Here is an 11,308-nt window from a genome sequence, read left to right on the forward strand (position 1 = left end):
GACATTTTTACAAATGTATTCAAAATAAAAAACATACCTTATTTACATAAGCATTCCGACCCTTCGCTATGAGACTCGAAGTTGCACTCAGGTGCATCCTGTTTCCATTGATCATCCTCGAGGTGTTTCTACAACTTGATTGGAGTACACCTGTGGTAAATTCAATTGATTGGACATGATTTGGTAAGGCGCACGCCTGTCTATATAAAGTTTCACAGTTGGCAGTGCATGTCAGAGCAGAAACCAAGCCATAAGGTCGAAGGAATTGTCCATAGAGCTCAGAGAAAGGATTGTGTCGAGGTACACATCTGGGGAAGGGTACCAAAACATTTCTGCAGCATTGAAGGTCCCCAAGAACACAGTGACCTCCATCATTCTTAAATGGAAGAAGTTTGGAACCACCAAGACTCTTCCCAAAGCTGGCCGCCCAGGCAAACTGAGCAAGAGGGGGAGAAGGGTCTTGGTCTGGGAGGTGACCAAGAACCTGATGGTCACTCTGGCAGAGCTCCAGAGTTCCTCTGGGAGAACCTTCCAAAAGGACAACCATCTCTGGAGCACACCACTAATCGGGCCTTTATGGTAGAATGGCCAGACGGAAGCTCCTCCTCAGTTAAAGGCACATGACAGCCCACTTGGAGTTTGCCAAAAAGCACCTAAAAGGCTCTCAGACCATGAGAAACAAGATTTTCTGGTCTGATGAAACCAAGATTGAACTCTTTAGCCTGAATGCCAAGCGTCACGTCTGAAGGAAGCCTGGCACCATCCCTAAGGTGAAGCATGGTGGTGGAAGCATCATGCTGTGGGGATGTTTTTCAGCGGCAGGGACTAGTCAGGATCAAGAGAAAGATGAACGGAGCAAAGTACAGAGAGATCCTTGATGAAAACCTGCTCCAGAGCGATCAGGACCTCAGACTGGGACGAAAGTTCACCTTCCAACAGGACAACGACCCTAAGCACACAGCCAAGCAGCCAAGACAAGTCAGGAGTGGCTTCAGGACAAGTCTCTGAATGTCCTTGAGTGGCCCAGGCAGAGCCCGGATTGAATCCGATCTAACATCTCTGTAGAGACCTGAAAATAGCTGTGCCGCAACGCTCCACATCCAACCTGACAGAGCTTGAGAGGATCTGCAGAGAAGAATACAGGTGTGCCAAGCTTGAGAGACCGGTGGGATTTTTTCTGCAGAAAGCACATATTGGTGCGTCATGTCTTTTCCTAAAACCACTCTTACAGGATTTTTGTGAGAATTTAACACCTATCTTAAAAAGGCTAAAACATGTAATTCAGGTGCAGATCCAAGTGCAATCCACCCTCGGATTTTTAGCAACGGGCTCTTTTCAGCGGGAGCTTTTCGGGGGGAGCTAGTCGATCGGCATCTCACACCACTCGATGAGCCAACGTTTTGCATGCAATCATGAACAAAATGAACAGTAACACATACAATTTCCATACATCATCTTACAGCAGGCTGAAGTCAAGAGTTTATTTGCCATGATGCTGTCAATGGGTTTCCAAATACGAACGGAGCAATAGACTGAACCCACATCACCATAATATCACCATCCCAAAACCATCCCAAAACGTGTGAACAGAAATGGCTTCCACTCTTTATGTGCAGGTGATAAGTATTTTTTTATTCTTTTTTTATTTAACCTTTATTTAACTTAAGGTTACAGTGCATTCGGGAAGTAATCAGACCTCTTTACATTTTCCACATTTTGTTATGTTACAGCCTTATTCTAAAAACAAATCTGCAATCTAAACACAATACCCCATAATGACAAAGCAAAAACTGTTTTTTTTTAAAACTTTTTTGCAAATGTAGACAATTTTAAAAAATGAAATCAAATTTACATAAGTATTCAGACCCATTACTCACTACTTAGTTGAAGCACCTTTGGCAGCGATTACACCCTCGGGTCTTCTTGAGTACTAAGTACTGAGTAGTACTTTCTGCAGACAAAAATCCCACCGGTCTCTCAAAACGCGCTCTCGGCGAAATGCAACACATGCCAAATCTTCTGACAGATCAAGATCAGCCATCTCTCATTCGATTTCCTATTATGTCAGTCTTTTATAGTATTTCAACAATAGTTTTACTTTCACACGTGCCGCTAAATTAACAAATTACTGTACTTTATATGGATTATTATCGTAACATATGCACTGATGTGGTCAAATTATATGCCAGTCAAGATATTGGGGAAATACCATGAAATTGATGTATTTTTTAAATTCTTGCTCTCACAATTGTACACATTTTCAACATATATTTTCCCCATTCTATGCTTGAGAAGCAAAGTGTGAGATTTATCAATATGAACGTTTGCTTGAGTGTGCATAAATTTAGGCACAGGCACTGCATCGCAGTGTTTGAGGCGTCACTACAGACACCCTGGTTCGAATGCACGCTGTTTCACAACCGGCCGTGATTGGGAGTCCCATAGGGCAGCGCACAATTGGCCCAGTGTCGTCCGGGTTTGGCCGGTGTTGGCGGTCATTGTAAATAAGATTTTGTTCTTAACTGACTTGCCTAATTAAATAAAGGTTAAATAAAAACAAATGCCTACGCACACTGCTAAGTGCTGGAATAAGGGAACTGCTTTTCAAGCATAGAATGGGAAAAATATTGTTGAAAATGTGTGAAATTGTAAGAGTAGGCCTAATAATTAAAAGCTTTTTCGATTGAATTGTATTTCAATTGTGAATTCATGCAACATATCTTGACAGGCTATAATTTGACCACAGGTCAGTGCATTTGTTAGGATAATAATCCATATGAAGTAGTCATTTGTTAAATTAGAGGCACGTCTGAAAGTGAAACCATTGTTGAAATACTATAAACGATTGAGCTAATGGGAAATGAGAGATGGCTGATCTTCCTCTGTTGTACGATTTTGCACACTCTGCATTTCGCAGAGAGCGAGTTTTTAGAGACAGGTGGGACTTTTTTATCCGCCTAAGAATAATGTCTAATTGCTGACCCAAAAAAAAGCAATGTTTGGAGAAAAAAAATGGAATGTGGATGGTGTTGCATATGCGAATAAACTATAAAGGGAAATAAATGACTTCAGTTTTAGACTTTTTTAGTTATTTCATGAAATGTTGTTTTTTAGAAAAGGTGCGTTAGCCCGGTAGAAGATTATGGCATAGGGTTTCACACAAGTGTGTTAAAATCCATTAAAAAATATATATAATAAAGAGTAAGTAATACTTAAAAGCTAAGTCTAGTTGTCTTTTTTAAATACAATACTAGGGGAGATGGTGTTGCACGTCACCATTAATATCCGCACTATGAGGAGATTTGATGTAAAGTCGCTCTTTTTAACTCACCTGCACATTCATTTTATTTGTTCTTTCTTTGTTGTTCCTTTTCCATACAATCCATTAAATATGATTTGAATAATGCAAGATTTTAATTCCCAGCAGTCTTAAAAATTACTTTCAGGAGCAAAAGGCTTTCAATAGTTGTTTTTCATTCATAGAAAATATGAATTGGAATATAATATTGGAATGGAATATAACTAATGACATTTATTAACAATAAATTCACTAATTCACTCAGTTGCCACATCAATGTTACACAATCTTATGCTCTGCTATCGCCTGATTCTAATTTTTACATAAGTCACAAATAAAGCTATTTGTAAAATTGAAGCACAACTTATGCACTGCTCACACCTAATCCAGTCCCCACCTGTGATTGAAAATGGGGAGATATGCCAATTGAAAAGCTCTTTCTTAAACATGTAGCTAGCCAGTTACCCCCTAGTAGGTTGGTGGGCAAGATGCCCCCAACATACTCATCCAACACATTACTACTTTAATCAAAAATGTTCTACATTTCTCTCTCTAAACAAGTGGATTATTCATCTTAAGGCTTTTCTACTTGTATATATAAAAAAAGTATTGGAATATATCTAAAACTTTTTCAAAATTTCAGAAAAATGTGAAATATCTACAAAAGTTGTGATGACACAGAGGACATTTTTGGTTGAGCAAGAGCAGTGGTAGCCAGGGAGTGTTGGGAAAATAATTTGGTGACATCTTGTGGTCTTTATGTGTATTATAGGGGGGGGGTAGTTATCCCCTAATACCCTACAGATTGTCTCATCAGATATCGTTTCCTAAAACCAATCTTATAGGATCTTTGGGAGGATTTAAGACCTACTTCAGAAAGGCAAACACATGCCATTCCGGTGCACATCAAAGTGTTATGCACCCTCTGGTTTTTGGCACCGGGCACTTTTCAGCGGGAGCTTGCCCATCGGTATGTCACTATCCTCATGAGCCAATGTTTTGAATGCAGTTTATCATAGCGCAATGTGCTTTATTACGGGCGACAAATTGTGTACTCATCACTGTATTCTCTACCAGAAAGTTGTCACTAGGTTGATACATTGCTATGTTTTCATTTATAAAGCCCTTTTACAAAATTCCCCCTGTACCGAACCAGTGGCAATTTTAGCATGTAAATCTCGGTGGGGCAAAACATTTTTTTGGGGGGGGTGCATGCCAGCAAAGCCACTACACAACACAGCACAACACTAAACAATACATTAATTGCATTATAACAGTGACAAACGGTGCCCACAAACTGTTAGTCCCAACAGTAGTCCCAACACCTTACCACTGCTTCTCCTGGCTATCAGCGGAGCCTTGTCTGGCAGCGAAACAGTTCATTCAGCCTCATTTACTGCCTTTTAAAAAACATAGCTGATATGGCTGACTTGCTTAAACAAATGTGGTTTCTACTGACAATTGAGATGTACAAGCTATGGCATAAGTGGATGATGAGTGGCTAAGAGGCAGTCCATAACTTCGATTAAGACAATAACCGAGCTTAGGTAGGACGTAGTCAATATAACTATTTGCTCAGCACTTTTGAAATGTACAGCAACAGAATTCAGAACATGGGCCGTTCTTACAGTATTCTCCCTGTACACCAAGTCAGAACCATGTGGTAAATAAAGGTGGCATATAAGCAGACAATGAAAGCTTTTACAATATTCAATGATGACATTTCTCTAAAACAGGCTGTAGGCTACATGTGCACCAGCAAGTCAGAACAGTAGGCTAAGTTATGAGGGGGAAAGTGGCCAATTTATTAGGCACATGGGCTACTAACAGCTTACTACACAACATACACTTGGTATTACTTTCTTAGCTACAGTATACATATCTCCCTGGCATATTACATAATTTTTGTAGCAGCATACAATACATTTCTGGACTCACCTTGTTGTGCTGTGCTCACTTGAACAGGAAGGTAGCACCTCGGTCCTTCGTGGGAAAATGTTGTCGTCAAAGTCTGGCATTCTCTGCATTCATGGTGCTTTCAAGACATCTGGAAACTCAGAAAGAAACAAGGTCGAATCATGATGACGTCAGTGATCTTCAGGTCGTAGCTCTAGAAAGTGACCGAGTTCCCGACTTACAATTCCGAGATGGATGACCATTCAAAGATGGATGACCGTGTATTTTCCCAGTTGGAGCTAGTTTTTTCCTGAGTTCCCAGTTGTCTGTCAGTCACTGAAGTTAGATTTCCCAGTTCTGAGTTAAGTTGTTTTGAGCACAACAGAAATCATGCTGGATTGACAGCATGGCCAATGTTGAATGTTTATCATTTTAAGCTTGGAAAAGAGACCCTTAAACCGAGAATTGGGACCACACACCCAGTCCACTGAATAGCAGGCTAGTGATTGCTTTACAGTTCTTCCAGTTAGCCACTGATTCCTTCCAAGCCACTCATTGTTGAATTTGCGATTTCCAACTTGCTGTGTAATGTTTATGTCCAATGGCTGATGCACACCACTATGTTTTATCTATAATTTCTCTTCATTATTTCTCTTCATATGACAAGGACTAAAAAGGATTTGCCAGTAGATTGTTGACTTGATTCATGATTATGACTGCTAGCTAAGATTTTGAAAGTATGATGTTGACATGATCAGTCCAATCAAAGCTGTGGTAGATATCATGTGATTTGATGTAACTTTATCTGTGGCCAATGACCTTGAGCCTTCTTGGATGGGCACTTCTAATGTAACTCTGGCAGCATCCAAGGGGCTTCAATTTTCGAGGTCTACCCTTAGATTTGGCAGTGACATAGTGTCCCCATGAGTGACAGAACACTGAGCCAATCACGGTGCAATTAGAGAACCTTACCAACCCATTTTTTTCCACAGGCTGCCCCACAACCACAGAAAGCACTGACCTAGGCTCAATCACTTGCGTTTTGGAGCTGCCTTACTCAAGAAATCACAAAAGAGACCATGTTTGTATGGTGGCTTTATTAACTCAATGATTTTTTATCAAAACTTTTTTTTTTTTACATTGTTTGTAAACTGATATGTGACAAGTATTAATGCCAAAATAACATGCAAGACACGCATCCCCAACAAATTGAAAAATTGTGTGGCTCAAAACAGGTGGGGCTCTGCATCTTTAGACATATTAGTTACCACACCCAGTCTCGGGGATGGCTAACTCTGGATGGAAAGACCTGTGTGTTGTCCTTGGTAATGCAGACAGAAAAGAGCTCCAACTTCTTAATCATAGCCTCAATTTTGTCCCGTACATTGAATATAGTTGCGGAGAGTCCCTGTAATCCTAGATTCAGATCATTCAGGTGAGAAAAAACATCACCCAGAGGCCAGTCGTGTGAGATACTCGTCATCATGCAAACGGTCAGACAAGTGAAAATTATGGTCAGTAAACTTTAAGCTCGTCTCTCAATTTTAAAAAAGTGTCAATACTTTGCCCCTTGATAACCAGCGCACTTCTGTATGTTGTAAAAGCATTGCATGATTGCTGCCCATGTCATTGCATAATGCATAAAATACACGAGAGTTCAGGGGCCTTGCTTTAACAAAGTTAACCATTTTCACTGTAGTGTCCAAAACGTCTTTCAAGCTGTCAGGCATTCCCTTGGCAGCAAGAGCCTCTCTGTGGATGCTGCAGTGTACCCAAGTGGCGTCGGGAGCAACTGCTTGCACGCGCGCACGTTACCACTCCACTATGTCTCCCTGCCATGGCTTTTGCGCCATCAGTACAGATACCAACATGAGCAGCAGCTACGTTTGGCTACATACGGACCGTTAGTGGAATTCCTGCAAGAGAGTAACGGTTAATGTGATTGGATGTTAATTATTTGACTAGGCTACCTGTTTTTGACATTGTGTTGTTATTTCGCTGAACACTAGATGGTTCAATTTTATTTTTGGCAGTGACACGAGGCTACTCAGGCAAGAAAAAAAACTCACCCACATGTATAAATGGATTGTTTGAAAATGTGAAGAAAAAAAATGTACAAAAAGAAAAAAAAGAAGAAAAAAATATTATATATATTTAAATGTGAAACCAATTTTTATTTGGCATACCCCAGTTTGGGAATAACTGCTCTAGGGCAATTCAGAAAGCTGATTGTGGACATTATTACTGATGAATGTGTTGTTCTGGTGTCTCTCGGGCAATTCAGAAAGCTGATTGTGGACATTATTACTGATGAATGTGTTGTTCTGGTGTCTCTAGGGCAATTCAGAAAGCTGATTGTGGACATTATTACTGATGAATGTGTTGTTCTGGTGTCTCTAGGGCAATTCAGAAAGCTGATTGTGGACATTAGTACTGATGAATGTGTTGTTCTGGTGTCTCTCGGGCAATTCAGAAAACTGATTGAGGACCTTATTACTGATAAATGTTTTATTTTTTTATGACCATGTTTTTCTTTCAGCTTGCATTTTGTATTTCTATTTTTCTAAATCACCATCCCAAAACGAGTTAAACTATGTGAACAGAAAAGGCTTCCACTCTTAGTGTGCAGGTGATAGGTGATGTGATGTGCAAAAAAAGCTGCTGAATGAAGTGGCCATGTGGAACGCAGGACTCGTTTATTCTGCAGAACAGCGAAGTTCTGCAAGACCTAGAGGGAGCTGTTGAGGATGGATGGCTTATTGGTTTGTTGCCTAGTCTTTTGCCATTGCTAAAGCAACTTGAATTGTCCTAGTGGTCCTGTTTTTGTAGCTGTTTTCGTTTTTACTGGTCAAACCACATGAGCGAGCCGAATAAAACCTTTTGGTTGTACTTTCTGACACTAGCACCGCTATGTATTTCAGTCTCTTTTGCACCATTGTAGGCTATTTCATGGTATGGCGTTGTATATTCCCCACAGGCTTTAAAGGGATGATTCTGACCATATTATGCTTAATTAGGGGAGTTTCTAAATGCAAATAGCCAAAGTCGTGCATGAGCACTGAGGCTGAGTGTATATTTCCACAATTGTTGGAATAAAACTGTGAAATTGTAAAAAATTATGTTAATGCCCTTTTAGTGTTACAGCTGTTTGAAAAGACCACCTGAGACTTCAGCCTGTTTTGGTGGGATGGAGTTCTGGCCTGCCTGGTGACATCACCAGGTGGTAAATTAGTTAATAGACCAATAAGAGTTCCAAACCAATGCCATTAAAAGCAAGTTTTCTCCTCCCCACTTAAGACCACTCCTTGAAAGTCCTAGCAACATTCTTGCCTGAGAAATTGCTCTTTGCTAAGAAGCTATTTTGGTTTATTGTTGACCATTTTAATTGAAAGCAATCACAGTAAGGTACTTAAAATTGTTACAGAGAAATGCTTTGATAGAGATAAAAAACAGCTGCATTTGATTTTTAAAGAAGAATACCACTCAAAAATAAAATTTTGGTGTTTGATGCTGTCCAAAAATGTTGATGCTGTCCCATAACTACTTTCTAGGCATTCTATTTCTGAGGCAAACACACATGTTGTGAATAGATGTAATAAGACAAACTAAGAAATAAAATACATTTTATACTTTATTCAACATTTAACAAATGTAACTAAACTCCTTGTCACAGTTAGTTGAATGTTTTGGTTCCATGCTGGTGTGTTTCAAACCACCTGGTATTTTACTAGTCTGCAAAGTGAGAACATAAAAATACAAGTTTATAAATTCACAAATACCGCATATAGCACAGCAGTAGTCCACCGCAAAAACACACAAAAATAAAGTATACTTCCTTTCAAATTCATATAGTTAATTGTTATAGACACTTATGTGCTTTTTCAATTGTAATACAGTGTACTCCGCATATAGTGATCACATCTGTGCAGGACTGTCAGCGGTTTATCACAATATACTAAACTCAGCAAAAAAAGAAACATCCCTTTTTCAGGACCCTGTCTTTCAAAGATAATTCGTAAAAATCCAAACAACTTCACAGATCTTCATTAAACCATAAACAATTAATGAACATGCACCTGTGGAACGGTCGTTATGACACTAACAGCTTACAGACGGTAGGCAACTAAGGTCACAGTTATGAAAACTTAGGACACTAAAGAGGCCTTTCTACTGACTCTGAAAACCACCAAAAGAAAGGTCCCAGGGTCCCTGCTCATCTGCAGGCATGCTTGTGGTCATCCCTGTGGCTCAGTTGGTAGAGCATGTTGTGTTTAACGCCAGGGTTGTGGGTTCGATTCCCACGGGAGGCCAGTAAAAAAAAATTATATAAAAAAAAAATGCATTCACTACTGTAAGTTGCTCTGGATAAGACTGTCTGCTAAGTGACTAAAATGTAAATGTAAATGCTGCAAGGAGGCATGAGGACTGCAGATGTGGCCAGGACAATAAATGCAATGTCTGTACTGTGAGACGCCTAAGACAGCACTACAGGGAGACAGGACGGACAGCTGATCGTCCTCGCAGTGGCAGACCATGTGTAACAACACCTGCACAGGATCCGAACATCACACCTGTGGGACAGGTACAGGATGGCAACAACAGGAACGCACAATCCCTCCATCAGTGCTCAGACTCTCCGCAATAGGCTGAGAGAGGCTGGACTGAGGGCTTATAGACCTGTTGTAAGGCAGGTCCTCACCAGACATCACCGGCAACAACGTCACTTATAGGCACAAACCCACCGTCGCTGGACCAGATAGGACTGGCAAAAAGTGCTCTTCACTGACGAGTCGCGGTTTTGTCTCACCAGGGGTGATGGTTGGATTCGCGTTTATCGTCAAAGGAATGAGCGCTACACCGAGGCCTGTACTCTGGAGCGGGATCGATTTGGAGGTGGAGCGTCCGTCATGGTCTGGGGCTGTGTGTCACAGCATCATCGGACTGAGCTTGTTGTCATTGCTGTGCGTTACAGGGAAGACATCCTCCTCCCTCATGTGGTACCCTTCCTGCAGGCTCATCCTGACATCCTGACATGACCCTCCAGCATGACAATGCCACCAGCCATACTGCTCGTTCTGTGCGTGATTTCCTGCAAGACAGGAATGTCAGTGTTCTGCCATGGCCAGCGAAGAGCCCGGATCTCAATCCCATTGAGCACGTCTGGGACCACTTGGATCGGAGGGTGAGGCTAGGGCCATTCCCCCCCAGAAATGTCTGGGAACTTGCAGGTGCCTTGCTGGAAGAGTGGGGTAACATCTCACAGCAAGAACTGGCAAATCTGGTGCAGTCCATGAGGAGGAGATGCACTGCAGTACTTAATGCAGCTGGTGGCCACACCAGATACTGACTGTTACTTTTGATTTTGACCCCCCCCCCCTTTGTTCAGGGACACATTATTCAATTTCTGTTTGTCACATGTCTGTGGAACTTGTTCAGTTTATGTCTCAGTTGTTGAATCTTGTTATGTTCACACAAATATTAACACATGTTAAGTTTGGTGAAAATAAACGCAGTTGACAGTGAGAGGACGTTTCTTTTTTTGCTGAGTTTATATCTAGGGTGTTCAATCAAAAACCCATCTTTTGACCAATAGGTAAAAATAATGTTAATTGTGTAGATAATCCTTTAAGAAAATCAGTGGAGATCCAAATCTCATGTCTCAATTATACCCAGTTCAAAAGTTATTGGAGTTATTACCCTTCTAGGATGGCTAGAATTAAGGTGACTAAATCAGTGGAGGCCAGAGAAAAAAGGGGTAAAGAAAATCAGGAAAATTGCATCGCAATCAGCTAGGTTGGATTCTGTGCAAGAATTAAGGCTACTGGCTCACTTTTCCATTGAACTCGTCGTCATTCTTCTCGAATCCGCAGGACATAAAACAATCAAGGTAATATGGATATTGATTTTGAGACATGTCATATTTTAGTATACGCTTCATATTCATATTAATTCAAAATTCCTTTTATATATTTTTTCATTTCTCACAAAAACAAGTGTACATCTGTGAAATGTCAACAGAGCACTGAGCGTATACCAAGCTTTTTTATTTTCAAAGCCTTTTACATTTAATTCAGCTTGTCATGCTAATTTAGCTTTTTTGCAACCTGCGGAAAC

This window comes from Salmo trutta, chromosome 23 (assembly GCF_901001165.1).
Source record: "Salmo trutta chromosome 23, fSalTru1.1, whole genome shotgun sequence".
In the NCBI taxonomy this organism is placed as follows: Eukaryota; Metazoa; Chordata; class Actinopteri; order Salmoniformes; family Salmonidae; genus Salmo; species Salmo trutta.